This window comes from Herpailurus yagouaroundi, unplaced genomic scaffold (assembly GCF_014898765.1).
Source record: "Herpailurus yagouaroundi ecotype Mexico unplaced genomic scaffold, PumYag 67313, whole genome shotgun sequence".
NCBI classification, from domain to species: domain Eukaryota; kingdom Metazoa; phylum Chordata; class Mammalia; order Carnivora; family Felidae; genus Herpailurus; species Herpailurus yagouaroundi.
In genome coordinates, this window is record NW_024420138.1 from 350,644 (window position 1) to 367,384 (window position 16,741).

General features: G+C 40.9%; 1 long non-coding RNA gene across 1 annotated transcript in view; it reads right to left on the reverse strand.

Moving 5' to 3' along the window:
* The window catches only part of LOC121024886 (uncharacterized), a 321,410-nt gene extending 307,905 nt beyond the window's left edge, over nucleotides 1-13,505 (reverse strand). Inside the window, exons 1-2 of the long non-coding RNA XR_005787841.1 lie at nucleotides 13,278-13,505; nucleotides 6,218-6,307 (exon numbers count right to left, since the gene is read on the reverse strand). This is a non-coding gene — a long non-coding RNA (uncharacterized LOC121024886). The remainder of the gene's footprint in view (nucleotides 1-6,217; nucleotides 6,308-13,277) is intronic.
* Nucleotides 13,506-16,741: the final 3,236 nt, after the last annotated feature.

Sequence of the window (16,741 nt, forward strand, 5' to 3'; positions counted from 1 at the left end):
TGGGATGCAGGGCTGGTTCAACATTCGCAAATCAATCAATGTGATACATCACATTAACAAAAAAAAAGAGAAAAACCATAGGATCCTGTCAATCGATGCAGAAAAGGCCTTTGACAAAATCCAGCACCCTTTCTTAATAAAAACCCTTGAGAAAGTCGGGATAGAAGGAACATACTTAAAGATCATAAAAGCCATTTATGAAAAGCCCACAGCTAACATCATCCTCAACGGGGAAAAACTGAGAGCTTTTTCCCTGAGATCAGGAACACGACAGGGATGCCCACTCTCACCGCTGTTGTTTAACATAGTGCTGGAAGTTCTAGCATCAGCAATCAGACAACAAAAGGAAATCAAAGGCATCAAAATTGGCAAAGATGAAGTCAAGCTTTCGCTTTTTGCAGATGACATGATATTATACATGGAAAATCCGACAGACTCCACCAAAAGTCTGCTAGAACTGATACATGAATTCAGCAAAGTTGCAGGATACAAAATCAATGTACAGAAATCAGTTGCATTCTTATACACTAACAATGAAGCAACAGAAAGACAAATAAGGAAACTGATCCCATTCACAATTGCACCAAGAAGCATAAAATACCTAGGAATAAATCTAACCAAAGATGTAAAGGATCTGTATGCTGAAAACTATAGAAAGCTTATGAAGGTAATTGAAGAAGATTTAAAGAAATGGAAAGACATTCCCTGCTCATGGATTGGAAGAATAAATATTGTCAAAATGTCAATACTACCCAAAGCTATCTACACATTCAATGCAATCCCAATCAAAATTGCACCAGCATTCTTCTCGAAACTAGAACAAGCAATCCTAAAATTCATAAGGAACCACAAAAGGCCCCGAATAGCCTAAGTAATTTTGAAGAAGAAGACCAAAGCAGGAGGCATCCCAATCCCAGACTTTAGCCTCTACTACAAAGCTGTCATCATCAAGACAGCATGGTATTGGCACAAAAACAGACACATAGACCAATGGAATAGAATAGAAACCCCAGAACTAGACCCACAAACGTATGGCCAACTCATCTTTGACAAAGCAGGAAAGAACATCCAATGGAAAAAAGACAGTCTCTTTAACAAATGGTGCTGGGAGCACTGGACAGCAACATGCAGAAGGTTGAAACTAGACCACTTTCTCACACCATTCACAAAAATAAACTCAAAATAGATAAAGGACCTGAATGTGAGACAGGAAACCATCAAAACCTTAGAGGAGAAAGCAGGAAAAGACCTCTCTGACCTCAGCCGTAGCAATCTCTTACTCGACACATCCCCAAAGGCAAGGGAATTAAAAGCAAAAGTGAATTACTGGGACCTTATGAAGATAAAAAGCTTCTGCACAGCAAAGGAAACATCCAACAAAACTAAAAGGCAACCAACGGAATGGGAAAAGATATTTGCAAATGACATATGGGACAAAGGGCTAGTATCCAAAATCTATAAAGAGCTCACCAAACTCCACACCCGAAAAGCAAATAACCCAGTGAAGAAATGGGCAGAAAACATGAATAGACACTTCTCTAAAGAAGACATCCGGATGGCCAACAGGCACATGAAAAGATGTTCAGCGTCGCTCCTTATCAGGGAAATACAAATCAAAACCACACTCAGATATCACCTCACGCCAGTCAGAGTGGCCAAAATGAACAAATCAGGAGACTATAGATGCTGGAGAGGATGTGGAGAAACGGGAACCCTCTTGCACTGTTGGTGGGAATGCAAATTGGTGCAGCCGCTCTGGAAAGCAGTGTGGAGGTTCCTCAGAAAATTAAAAATAGACCTACCCTATGACCCAGCAATAGCACTGCTAGGAATTTATCCAAGGGACACAGGAGTACTGATGCATAGGGGCACTTGTACCCCAATGTTCATAGCAGCACTCTCGACAATAGCCAAATTATGGAAAGAGCCTAAATGTCCATCAACTGATGAATGGATAAAGAAATTGTGGTTTATATACACTATGGAATACTACGTGGCAATGAGAAAAAATGAAATATGGCTTTTTGTAGCAACGTGGATGGAACTGGAGAGTGTGATGCTAAGTGAAATAAGCCATACAGAGAAAGACAGATACCATATGGTTTCACTCTTATGTGGATCCTGAGAAACTTAACAGGAACCCATGGGGGAGGGGAAGGAAAAAAAAAAAAGAGGGTAGAGTGGGAGAGAGCCAAAGCATAAGAGACTGTTGAGAACTGAGAGCAAACTGAGGGTTGATGGGGGGTGGGAGGGAGGAGAGGGTGGATGATGGGTATTGAGGAGGGCACCTTTTGGGATGAGCACTGGGTGTTGTATGGAAACCAATTTGACAATAAATTTCATATATAAATAAAAAAAATAAAATAAAATAAAAAAAAATAAAATAAAAAATCGACCCCTCATACTACCCTCCCCCAACACCTAGTAACCACTATTCTACTTCCTGTCTATAAATTTGCCTATTTTAGGTACCTCAAATAGGTGGAATCATAATAGCAGTCCTTTTGTGTCTGGCTTATTTCACTTAGCATAGTGTTTTCAAGGTTCATCCAAGTTACAGCATGTGTCAGAACTCTAGTCCATTTTTCAAAATATTCTTTTAATTTTTTTAAACTTTTAAATGTTTATTTATATTTAAGAGAGAGGGAGAGACAGAGCGTAAATAGCAGAGGGTCAGAGAGAGAAGGAGACAGAATCCTAAGTTGGCTCCAGACTCAGAGCTATCAGCACAGCGCCCAACACGGGGCTCAAACTCATGAACAGCAAACAGCATGATCGTGACCTGAGCCGAAGTTGTATGCTTAACCGACTGAGCCACCCAGGCGCCCCTAAAATATTTTTTTTAATTTTCATTTTTTTAGAAAGAGAGAGAGAGAGAGCAGGAGAGAGGGGCAGAGGGAGAGAGGCAAAATCTCAAGCAGGCTCCGTGCTGAGGCCCGTGCGGGGCTCAATCCTACAACCTCAGGATCAATCCCACAACCTGGGGATCAAGACCTGAGCCGAAATCAAGAGTCAGACACTAACCAACTGAGCCACCCAAGCACCCCAGAACTCCAATCATTTTTAAGGTTGAATAACATTCCATTGTATGTATATGCCATATTTTGTTTATATATTCATCTGTTGATGAACATTTGGGTTGTTTCTACCTTTTAACTATTGTGACTAATTTTTCTATGAACATTGGTATACAAATATCCGATTGAGTCTCTGCTTTAAATTCGTTTGGGTATATACCTAGAAGTAGAATTGCTAAATCATATGACAATTCTATTTTTAATATTTTGAGGAAATGCCAAACCATTTTCCACAGTGGCTGTACCATTTCATATTTGCATCAACAATGCATAAGAGTTTTAATTTCTCCACATCTTCACCAATTCTTTTTTTTTTTTCGTAGTAGCTCACCTAATGAGTGTAAAGTGGTATCTAATTGTGGTTTTCATGTACATTTCCTTAATAATTAATGATGGTGAGAATTTGTTCACTTTTTTAGATGGGTTATTTTTGTTTGTTTGTTTTTAACTTGTAAGATTTCTTTTTATATTCTGGATATTTCATTTTTATTTTTTAAGATTTTATTTTTAAGATTTTATATTTTAAGATTTTATTTTTTAATCTCCACAACCAACATGGGGCTTGGACTCACAACTTCAAGATCAAGAGTTCTACCAACCAAGCCAGCTAGGCGCCCTTGGATATTAATTCCTGATCAGATACGTGATTTGTAAACATTTTTCCCATTCTATAGGTTGTCTTCTCACTATTTTTATAATGTCCTTTAGTGCACAAAAGTTCTTAATTTATCTATTTTTTTCTTTAATTGCCTGTGCTTTTGTTGTCAGGCTTAAAAAATCACTGCCAAATTCAATGTCGTGGTGATTGTCTCCAGTGTTTTCTTCTAGGAGTTTTATAGTTTCAGCTCTTACACTTATATCTTTGATGTATTTTGTGTTAGTTTTTATATATGGTATAAGGTAAGTATCCATATTCATTTTCTTGCATGTGAATTTCTGGGGTTTTTTGTTGTTGTTGTTGTTGTTTTTTAATGTTTCTGTGGGGAACAAGAACTTGGAGCTTACAGGTAGCCATTTGTCTGACATCCTTCTGGATCCTATGGTTTCTGATAAGAAATCAGCTATTAAATCATTTTCCCCCTATGAGTAAGGTACTGTTTCTGTCTGGCTGATTTTTTTCTTTGCCTTTAGTTTTCAGGAATTTGACCATGGCATGTCTTGGTGTGGGTTTGTTTGGGTATCCCGTTTGGAATTCATTCAGCCTCTTGAATTTATAGGTTTATGTCTTTTGTTATATTTGGAAAGTTTTTAGCCATTATTTCTTTGAGTCCTTTTTCAACCCTGCCTTCTTTCCCTTCTCCTACAAGACTTCAATGACATGAATTCTGGATCTATTATTTTTGTACCACAAGTCCCTGAGGCTCTATTCTTTTTTTAAAATCTATATCCTCTTTGTTGTTCAGATTTGGTAATTTTTTTAATGTTTATTTTTAAGAAAGAAAGTACGGATGCACATGCACAAGCAGGGGAAGGCCGGGGGGGTGGGGCAGAGGATCCCAGGAAGGTTCTGTGCTGACAGCATAGAGTCTGACACGGGGCTTAAAGTCTTGAACTTGAGATCATGCCTTGAGCCAAAGTAGAATGCTTAACCAACTGAGCCACCCAGGTGCCCCTAGATTTGGTAGTATCTATTATTTCAAAAAGAGAAGAAAGAAAACCAGCAATGGAACTCATATCCAAGGAATGACATGCTGGTGAGTTCTCTGGGTTTTTACATTTTTGCTCATATATTACAGAGCTGAATAACGCAGCACCCTGGAAACCTGGAAGGTGCAAACAAAAAAATCTCAGGAAGAGCCTGCTCTCTAGCTAAGTGACCAGGAAAGGGGCAGCCTAGCAAAGTAGAAAACATTGAAATAATAACCACTCTGCTCCAGCCAAATACAACAGAAAAGATCTGTGACCCTACTCCCACCTATGCCAGCAAAGGCAAACTAGGGAGCCTACACTTCTACTTTGCTAGGATGTAGCATAGCACTCCAGTGCCCCTGCCATGGTGGTATCAGACAAGGCCAAGTGGGAACTGGAACACTCATCCTTGCCAGGCAGTAATGATCCCCCTTTTACTTCTTTCAAAGTCTTATGTTTGTTTTATACATAATGTCCAGGGGTTTTATTTGTATTTAATGGGAATAATAGGGAAAGGTACCTCTACTTGATCCTTCTGGAAAAAGAGGTCCCCCTCAATTTACAAATATAAATCAGACCATGTTTCTGACCTGCTTACAAGTCTTAATGTCTTTTTACTGCACTACAAACTAGTTACCACACACTTACAAGATCCTGTTTTCTCCAACCCCATCCTATTTCTCTAGCCTCCTTTATGCCTTTGCTCATTCACTATGTTTCAGCCACAGTAATTTCCTTTCTGTTCTTCAATCACCTCAAATTCTTTATTGCCACCTGGACTTCACACATGATTTTACTTCCCCCTTGAATGAGCTATTTCTGATCTTTGCCTGCTTATATTATTACATCTTAAAACTGTGCCTAAGAAGTCACCTAGTCAGAAAAGTCTTCTCTGATCACCTTTAGGAGTTTCCTCTCTTCCTCATCTCAATAATTCTCTATCACTATACCTTGTACATTTCATATCAGTACTTTCATAATTTGCATTTTGTCTACTTGTATATTGTATATTTCTCACTATGTTACAACTATGTTGTAACTCTTTAGGGTCATGAGCCATATCCATTATATTCACTAGTTTATCCACAAAGCTTAGCCTATTGTACAATGTACAAATTACATTGCCATCTTATAATCTAGAAAGATGCTTATTTATTCATTTGGTATGAATTCATATTTCCATATTATGGAATATACTCAAAATACTTTTGTATGTCTCTGTCATTTTGCTTACTATATTTATCAAAAATATATACTGATATGCTTTGGTTTATAGGATTTGAGGACAGCAACCATATTTTACTCATTTTTGTAATAATGCTTAGCACAAAATATATACAGAGTAGATGCTCTTGATGAAAAATCAATAAATGGTACCTTGCATTGTGCTACAGAGTATTTCAAACAGTGCTGAAGAGAAACTAAGGAAAATATTTTCATTAATTAGATCACCAAAATCACTAAATTTCCTTTCAACATCAAGAAAATGTCAAAAGTAGTGACAAACTTACATCTCTCTCTCCTTCAGGATACAGTACCTGGTCAGTGAAAATAAGTCATTTGTTCCACTTGGTATGAGCATCTTTAATATGCCAATTTTCCTAGAAGTAAATAAGACCCATTTCAGGAAAACAAAGACAAAAATCCATGGAGAAAGAAAGCAATCTTCCTTTCCCACTCCCCACCTTTATGCCTCTGTAGTCTGTCAATTATTAGACAAGGATTAAACAATTTGTCTCCTACCTTAAGTACTTTTTGCATTTAAAAAATATGATCTATAGGGATGTACCATTTACCTTATAAACAGGACCTATGAACTTATCTAGCACCAGTTTTGCCAGTTCACATTTTCCACTAGAAAATAAGACTGATAAGGAAAATGGACCTTTTTCCTCCTTTCAGAGGAAAATGGACCTAACATCTTGAATATGAAGGAATTCCCTAAAATCTAGGTGTTTTATAAAAAAATAATGTCAAACCTCAGAAGAAAGTGTTTAGATCATGGTTTTGTTTTTATCATGCAACAGTAATAGAGTTTTTTAAATTAATTATGGGGTTAACTTAGGGAACTCAAATAATTAGGGAAAATGCAGTCTTTCCCAATTTGAAATCAAGTTGCTGCTGCTGCTGCTGCTGCTGCTGCTGCTACTTTACTAGGCCAGGGCTGGACTGCCCTACTTTATTCAGACAGAGGTTCAGCAGAGCTCACTTTTTTGGGGAGCACTTAAGGACTTCCTAGATCAGATCTGTGCCAAATGGTCAAGCAGTACCTGAGCAACAGAATGGTGGCAGCTGCTAGGCTGGCTTATCACACTTCCATAGATTCACTGGGTAAGGTGAAAACAACCCCACATGGATTTAGAAAATGTATTATTTACACAGACAGCAATGCAAGATCAGCATGTCTCAACTCCAAATGTCCCTAGTCTCAGGATGATACCAAACCAGAGGGGCCAGAGGATACAAGTGATGCATTGCTCTGTCATCAAGGAGCCAACTCTAGGCTATAGCTGAACAGTTCTTTAGTCTGAACTGTTTATACCTGAAGCTGATGCCTCACTGGAACCAGGGTGGCAAATGAGAAATGGACTTGGGATAGCTCTGCACAAGACTCTGTTGCCACGTTCCAAGGAAGATCACAGGGCATTTTGCCAAGAAATGTGTCTTACTGAGGTTGAGTCTTGCCTACATGGCCTATATAGAGATGTGCAAGATCTCCACAATGCCATGGCAAACATGTTCTACAATCTGATGAGGAGAGGAATTCAAACCTCGCCTAGTTTAAAAGATGCTATCATTCTATAAGTGGCAAAAATATAATCAGGTAAGAGTAGAGATCATCATTAGTGTCTGGAATTTCATCAGAAAAGAGAAATATAAGTGGTGGTGATAAATTGAAGGATCATTAGCATTCATCGTGGAGCCATCTGAATTAGATATACACATAGGTGGCTATGAGAAAGAAGAAAAATTGACTCAAGAAAAAGTTAATGCCCTATATACCAACACTCCCCATTTTGACATCCAGTTCTTTTGCAGATCTTAATAAGGCAATGAAGGATATCCAAACTAACAAAACCATCAGATTTTTCTCAGTTCTTACTGGAACAACATCATTTTTGCACTTCCCACAGCTTTCCATGCCTTTCTACCTGAAATTCTCTTCTCACTGGGCTATCATGACATTCAATTCTCTTGGTTCTTCTTATAATTCACTTATTTTATTTTTCTTCTATGGGCTTCCTCCAGGGGCATCTCACACTCTTCCTGTCTCATTCATATTCTTGTTTTAGTAGTGACCCTCAAATCTTTATATTCAGCCCAAACTGAGTTTCACATGCATATATGTGAATGCAGAAAATGCCCAATGGAAATCCCTTCTTGTCTGTCCATAGGAATCTCATGTTTAGAATGTCCGATACAAAACTAATTTCTCAGATTACTTCTGCCTCCCAAATCTGCTGCTTCTATTTTAAGTAGAGAAGGAATAATTTATTCAGTCACCCAGTCTAGAATCCTGGGTATCATTCTTGATACTGCTCTTTTCCTAACCTCTCATTTCTAATCAATCACCAAGTTCTGAATATTTATTAAATCCATCCCTTTCTGTCCATACCCACCTCTACTATTCTATTGCTGACCCAAGACATCTATTCACTGGTCTATTGCCACATCCTCCACATTGACCTCCCTCCTCAGTATTGTCCCTCTCAAATCTATGCTCTCCATAGCTGGCAGTCAATATAAAACATAAGTATATAAATACGAGCACTTCATTGCTTAAAATTCTTAAATGGCTCTATCTTTTTAGGTTATATTTTAGTTTGAGTTTCTTCCCCTGATCTGCTGGTGTTTTACCTCTCCCAGTCCATCTACTGTCACCTCTTTTCAAATTTAGGCTTCCAGGTATCTCTACATAGTGCTCTGTAACTTTGCTCATACTGTCCTGCCTATAAGGTCTTTTCTGCATTATTGTTTGGCTGTTATCCTTTAAGACTTACAATAGTCATTATCTCCTCTATAAAGTCTTCTTCCAAGGAGTTACATACTCCTCAGCACATAGTACTGGGCACATCTATCATTGCACTTATCACATTATCCTATTGAATTAACTGTGAATGTTTCCGTTCCCCTACCAGTCTCTGAGTATATTGGGTTATGTTTGCATGCGCAAAATCAAACTAATTTTTCTGATCAAAAGATACAACTTGGGCCAGCACACTGGTAGTGTTTAAACAATTTTTGTTGAATACTTTTATATGCTCTTAATTAATGGCTGCAAAGTACACTAGAAACTTCCCTGATGGGCTAGGGCTTCGTGTGTTTAAAAAAAAAAAAAAAACCTAGGTTTCCTAATCTAGGTGGGCTTTGGGATTTTTATTAGACTATGATTAGTATATCAGGGAATACCTAGAAAGAATCCTTAAAAAACCCTATTGAGATAACCTGAACTCAAGCCATTTTCTCCTTACCTAGAGATGACTGCTGTGAATCTTGGTCTGCAAAGGACAAGGCTTGATTTAATAGTTTACCCTAGTGGCAGAGCAGCAAAGAAAGAATTTTACTAATTTAATTATAGTCTCTGGGTGCTTCTCCCTGATAATCTAAAGGGAGATTTGGACCAGAGCATCAAGTTTATAGCCCCATTTACATTTCAAGGTCTCTTCCTACTTCAATCTCTGACTTCTGGAGGCAGGGGAGATTGTTATCTCCTCAGTTATATCAAAGACTAGTTATTAGCTATTCATAGCTGAATTTCACTGCAAGAAAATGAAAACATTGTTCCAAAAATTGTGCTAAGCCTTCTCTAAAGCAAGTTTCATATACTGTTCTTGAAAATAACTTGTATTTTGTTTTATCACTACCAGTCTTACCAGAAGTGCTTAGCTAATTTTTCTGATCAGGGTATACAACTTGTGCCAGCATAGAACACCTGCTTTTGAAATTATAGTAAAGGTCTGGGCAAAACTAAGAGGAAAAAAAGGGCTCCTATCCTTTCCTGTATTTTAGGACATGGACTACCCTCATAGCTGTTCTGTGTTGTGACTTCTCACTCATCATTCAAAAATGAAAGATGTAAGAGAAAAAAATTATGATAAAATATTACTCATTAAAAAAGAAGTCTAAAAATTAGACAGCTATAGCAAAAACACAATCTAAGCAAACCGGAAAAATCACCAGAAAAGGCTCTACAAGACATTTTCTCTAAATGTTAAATAACTAAAAACATTAAAATATGTCCTGCATGACAAGTCTGAGGTCTAATGCAGAGCTAGCTTCTTAATAAAAGAAATAGGAAATGATTATTAAGGCCATTATAAGATAACCTAGGTTGGAATGTGTGGAGGTTAGAGATATTCAGCTTGCAGTTCCAGAAGAAGCATTCACATTATTTACTTCTGTCTACAGCCGCAAAGAGACAAAGGCTTGAAGATCCTTCCATTGGAAGACTTCCTCCCTATCTGACCCAAACCCTAAGAGTCACACCCATTAAGCACTTAGATTCCAGTCTGAGAACCTTTGTAAATTTCACATCTGAAGTACTTAGACTTATTATATATACTATAAAATCTTAACTGAAAATATTTTGGTCAGGAGATTTTAATTTTTTATTGACATCTAGAAGGAGAAGAATAAAAAGGCAAAACTAGAACAGCTGGATGAAAAGATTATTTTAAATGATTTGTTTTGATATGGTTGCAAACATCTCACAAGTTTTATGTCTCCAATTAATTTAACTTAGTATATTTACCCTCTGCCTGCTTCCAAAAAGAATCCAAGTTTGTTTCCAAAGAATCAGTTTGGCTTTTATATCTACATTGTTGAAGTGTATGTGATATCATATAATTTGGACCATTATGTTTTGATGTGTATTTTATGACAACATAGCTTTTCCCCTAATCTTTGGGATTGTGTTGTGCATTAAGAGAAGGCAAAGTTAGGCTGCCAAAGTTTGTACATAATCACATTGTATTATACTTACAAACATGGGGCCAGGTATCAACATTTTAAATAATAGGCAAAAGAATATAAAGCCTAGTTTATTTGAAAAGCTGTAGAAAGAAAAGTGAAGGAAAGATTTAGCTGAGTCATTCGGAGTTAGGAATAAAAGAGTGAAAGCAAGGATGACTTAATCTTTTTTCTTCTCCAAATTAAGGATATTTGAGTGAAAAGCCAGTTATGCTCTGAACTAATTCAATGAAATAATTAATGCCTATTATATTGTCAAAATCAAAGGCAATTCTTTTGATTTTTTGAATGTTTTGTAGAAGTCTTGAGGAGGAGAACTTAGAACATGTAAGGCCTTGGTGAACTCTGTAAGATAGTGTAACTCCATACCAACATTTTCGCTCATTCTTAGTTCTTAGAATTATTTTAGTTATTTCAGGTAATTAGACTAAATAAATTCCTTCCTGTAACATAAATAGGAGAATATGTACAACTTAATTCTGATGTAGGGTCTTCCTTAAAATCCTCTCTCCCTGGAATCTTCTTCAGCACCAATCTTTTCATGAAATGCGTATTTTTAAATTTTACTGCATCCTGGTCTTTGGCATTTGTTTCGACTGATATTTCATTCATTATGCAAACAATATCTCACTCTAAACTTCTTTTCAATATATAGGCTGGTTGCTTGTTAAGCATACCCAATCAGAATATGCAGTTTGGAGTTTCAGTCAAATTTGGTCACTTCCTACATTCTCACAGTTACTGGTCAGGAACACTTATGGTGACTGACAGACTCCTTTGTAGTAAACTTTCTGATGAGACATATTCAGTTAACATTCAATGGACCTTCTCCTTCCAAAGTACTGTTTCGTCTTATGATACATAAACGTTCTTACTAGTTTTAAAAGCTCATATTCTGGGGTGCCTGGGTGACTCAGTTAAGTGTCTGACTTCAGCTCAGGTCATGATCTCACAGTCTGCTGTCAGCACAGAGCCTGCTTCGGATTCCTGTCTCCCTCTCTCTCTGCCCCTCACCTGTTTGTTTTCTCTCTCGCGCTCTCAAAAATAAATAAACATTTAAAAAAATTTTTTAACGTTCATATTCTGGAATCACCTTAACTTGGTATTACAATCATGTATCATGACCTCAAACAAATTACTTACCCTCTTTAAGCCTTATTCATTTTTTTTCAACATGTATTGAACAATGTGTAATAAGCTCTGGGAATAGGAAGTGAATGTGATAGCCAAGATTTTCTCATCTGTAAAATGTGACTAATAACAGAGCTGTTTTGAGGATAAAATGTTTGTAACATACTTAGCACACTGCTCAATAAAATGTTGTTATTATTAGCAGTATTACTTTGATGAAATTACTTTTAACGTCTCCCTATGACTGTAACCTCTGATTCATGATGGATTTGCATCCATTCCACTTCTGAACATAAAGCTACTCCATAAATTACTGATGCTAAAAATGATCTTTTCTAGAAAATACTGATGCAATGTTGAAACTCAATTGGAACATAAGCACTCCAAAATATCTTGCACACCTGATTAGCTAAAAAAAATTGTAAATCAAAGCTATTATCTGGATTGTGAATGGAAGGTGCTATATCTCTGAACCTGGACTTGTCTAGATAATCTTCTAAATTTCTTCCCATATACTTTTAAGTTTGGATTATTAGAAAAATAAACAAGTGTACAGACAGGCCATCTTAAGTTTTACTTGGTTTATATCATTAGCCTGAAAACATCAAAATATTTTAACTACTGTGGTTTGAGTTCTTTGTGTGTGTGTGTGTGTGCAGGGATGGCAACTCAAGTCAGTTGAGAAAAGTGGCAGTTCTGCAGCTCATGCAGTAGAACTAGAGAAAATGGGTTACTGCAGGAACTGGCAAAAACAAATGACATTATTGAAATGGTTACAGAAATAAAATGAGTTTCTCTTTTACTCAATGGGGCTATTTAAGAATGACAAAGAGAAAACATCTATAATGGTAGTAGAGAGTGTGCATCTATACTTTCCAGGATTATTTGTCATTTACAGTGGTCTCATTAGACAAACTGTCTTTTACTAAGGGTTCATAGTAGCCTCCAAACATTTCTGAAGAACATGAGTTTCGAAGAATCATGTTTACAATTTGTTACTCATTTAAATACCAGTGTTACCCTTTGGTTCTTACATAAGATTATCTGAAAACAAAAGGACATCCTCTAAAATAGGTACTGAGCACTCTCGGCTTTGAAGGAGTTGGCCAAAAACCCAACACAGCGCCCTTTCAAAAGGCACGTGGAGCCGAACCTGTCTCCGTATCACCACGACCAGCAGTTGCAGGTTCCAGGCTCCACGCCTGACTTCCCAGACCCGGGGCACCACCAGGGGCGGTCCGACAGCACCGGCCATCCTGCCTCGTCATCGCTGCGTTTCTGGCTGGCGGAGCCGGTCCCCGTCCGCAGCATTCCCCGCCTAGGTCTCCGCAGGCGTGCGCGAGGCTCGGGAATCACCTCGGAAGCCCACTCAGCAGTGGGGAGGGCGAGAGCGAGGAAAGCCCGGGCTGTCGTTGTAACCCCCGCGCTTCGGCGGTGTCCCCCACCCCTCGGCAGCGCGGCCACAGGTACCTCCTCAGCCGCCTCAGCCTTCAGCGTTCAACTGGTGGGCGGCCCGTCCCGCAGCCGCCACGTCCGCTCAGAATCCCCTCCGAGCCGCCAGCACCTGACTGACTGACCCAGGGCTGGGACTCGCGCGGACACCGCTGCGCACGCGCTCCTAGCGCGCCTCTGTCCCGGGGCGGCTCGCGGGGCGGGAACACGAAGCTGCTAGCCGCCCGCACCTGCCTGACTGACAGACCCCGGGCTCGGGCCTCGTGCTGGAGCGCGCACGCGCACACGCCTCGCGCGCCTGCCATCGACCCCGGGGGCGGGACCGCGCGGCAGCGAGCAGGCGGGGAGCTCGTGGCGCGCGCGCCCCGCACCCGAGGGCTGCGGAGAGATATTTTGGGTGGCAGGAGGCCCCTCGTCATTTCCGCCGGGCAGCTTGTGGTGCTCGGGGCTTCACTCCCGCGCTCGAGGCGAGCGAGCAAGTTGGTTGCGGGCGTGCGGCGGCGGCGGCGGCTCCTTTCCTCACCGTCTCGACCCTCGGCGGTGCAAGGCATGAACTGAAGCCCAGGAAGGACGGAGACCCGAGCGGAGTCGGGGAGCAATAGCAGCAGTCGTCTCTGCGGGGACCAAGCAGAGAGTCTGCACTGAGCCGCGACCCCGGCGCGTTTCTCTCCCCGTCGCCGTTCCCACCACGCTGTCGGCCGTTTGTTAAGAGACATTGAAGCCGCGAGACCCAACACACAAAAGCCGTCTTCTCGCCACCCGCCCAGCGAGGCAACGGCCAGCAAAGGACCCCACCTGAGGGCGGCTCGGGCTGCCGAGTTCGTTTTGTGTCTGACCTCCGCGCCCCGCGCGGTAGCGACCCCGTGCTCATGGCTCTGATCATGGAACCCGTGAGCAAATGGTCTCCGAGTCAAGTAGTGGACTGGATGAAAGGTAATGCCCGCTGTACGGAGGGCGAGGCGATTCTGGGGCCGGTGGTCCCGGAGCGCCAGAGGGATGGGGCGCAGATCAGGGCCGAGCACGCCATCGGGGCTTCCACTGGCTGATTTGTGGTGCGCCGAGGCGACGGCGGGGTCCTCCAGGGCAGGCGGGGGCTCGGGATCTCGATCTCCTTTTGTCTTCAGTGGTGGCTCCCCAGCCACAGAGGGGCGCGGAGAGCGCCGGGGTTGCCGGCGCTACCCGATAGGAGGTTAGAAGGCGGGCCGCGGAATCCCGGTGCATCTCGCCCGCTTCCCGCTCCCCACGTCGCCCATAGGCTGGGAGGACGTGGCCACCCTTGTCTCTTCCCCTCAGGGAGGAGCCCCCAGGGACCAGCTCCTCTGCTCATTCCTTCCCGGGCCCCTTTGTTCCCGGGAAACCTAACGCCCCCTCAGCGGCTGCCCCTGCCAGGTGCCTTTTCCAGCGCCAACTCTTCCTACAACTTTTAAGCCCATATAATGGGGTCAGGACGCGGCTGCCTGGGTTTGGATCCCGGTAGCTTCCTCAGGTTGAGCCGAGGATGCTGGGCGGATGCGCTACTTTGGGGGAGAGGAAAACGTGCTTTCCCCTGGGACAGCATCCGCGGTGGTATCTGTTGGCTCCCTCCTGCGCAAACCCCTGCCCACCCCCGCAAACCCTAGCGTCCTTTGCCGCCGCTTCTTCTGACCCGTTGAGGCTTTGGACCTCATGGCTTTTTTATTGGGGCCTCGACGCCAGGTGTAAAGTGATACGCATTCAAGTGCCCCCATTTCTTCCATCTTGAGGGCTCACCCCTTTTTTTCCCTGGCAATTTCTAATAACCGGTTGTAGACACTCGCCCTCCTAGTCGCAAACGTGGGCTTTTTCTTTAGTCCCTGGGCTTTCCTGCCTCACTATCTCCCTCTGTTGTCTGAGTTAAGGGGCTTGTAGAGGATTGCCCCCTCCCCATGAGCACTTCCTCCCCTCATCACCCAGATTCCTAAATTTTGGGGATTTCTGACGGGGATGGATGGGTTGAAATAAAAGACTCTTGACCACACTTGGGAGATGTTAGAGCTTTGCTCGTGGTTATTCCTAGGCACAAACTCTAGTCAAGGACCAAGGGATTACTATTTGTAAAAATGCACGTTGCAAGGATGAAGGAGCCCCTTCTGAGGGCTTGCTTAGCCGACTGACTTTCTAAGCTCCGGGTACTTTAGAATGAAAGGTAGGGTCATTGGAAGTGATTAAGAACGACAGAGAGAAAGTCTATTTTTTTGCCCCTTTTACGAACCTTTTCAGCCTCTTGCTTATTCTTACGGATTTTCCTTTTTACATTTGTTTTCTTTTTATTCCCTTGCTTGCCGCTTTATTCCTCATTTAGTTTTTTTCTTTTCTAATATGTGAAAGTGCTTCATAACTGTAAAGCACAGTACACTTGAGAGTCTATTGAATTAAGTGGAATTAATTATCGACTGCCCCCCTGTGTGCGGTGCATTGTGCTAAGGTGCCATGGGTGCCATGACTAAGACAAAGTCCTGCAGTGGCTCATCTTTTCTGTTTCTTCTTTTCATATTTGCTATTGAAATTCTGCTTTCCTAGATTTCCACCAACCCCCACCCCCTTTGGATTGTCAGAGACAAACATCTGCCTTCTCTGTTTTTCAGTCATGGGATAAACAGCCAGGCTACACGCAAGAAGCAAGAATGCGTAATTAAAACCTTTTTTTCAATTTGCCTAAAAGGTTACTTTAGTTGGAATATATACTGAAATACTCAACAAAAAGCTATCTTGGCTCCATGGGAGTCTGATTACCTTCAGAGACTACCTCTCACAAATTCCCATGATGCTTGTAGTGAGTGATGCATACTCCATCTTCTTTGCCTCCACTCTCCCAGTATAATCTTGCAGTTCTTCTTTATCTACAGTTTAGGCCCACTGAAACAAGTAGAACGTGTGATATACATATTCTGACACGCGTTATTAGTTTTCCAGAACACTACTCCTTTAAAGATCTCTCCAGCCCTTTAAAAATCTCTCCAGTCTAAAATGAGCATCTTTGAAGTTGGGCTAACATTGTTAGCTGTGATTTTAAATGATTGTCATATGTAAGTTGAATAACTTGTTTTCATACCTGTTGGTGATGCATTTTAGAGCTATTTGAAAAGATCAAGCAAGTAGCCAAGATATAATTTGTGTATTTTTGAACACATTAGACTGGAAGAAAAAACCAGTGTCATTATCTGTATATTTCAAGTCCCAAACTGCTTACTGCTGAAATTTCTATAATATTCATATAAATTTGATTTAAGATATTATCATAAAATAAGATTTGGAAGAATAGTTGCATAAAATGAACATTTCCTCAAGTTGTAATTACATTGTTACCTTATTTTTTTCTCCCTACCCTTTTCCTCAAATAAGCTTTATAAAACACATTAAAAATATTTTCCCCCTTTTCTCAGATGCAGTAATGTTTAAAACTCAACTAATTTAGGCTGTAGCTTTGGAATGACTAAACTTCATTTGGTGTTGTATAAGATATT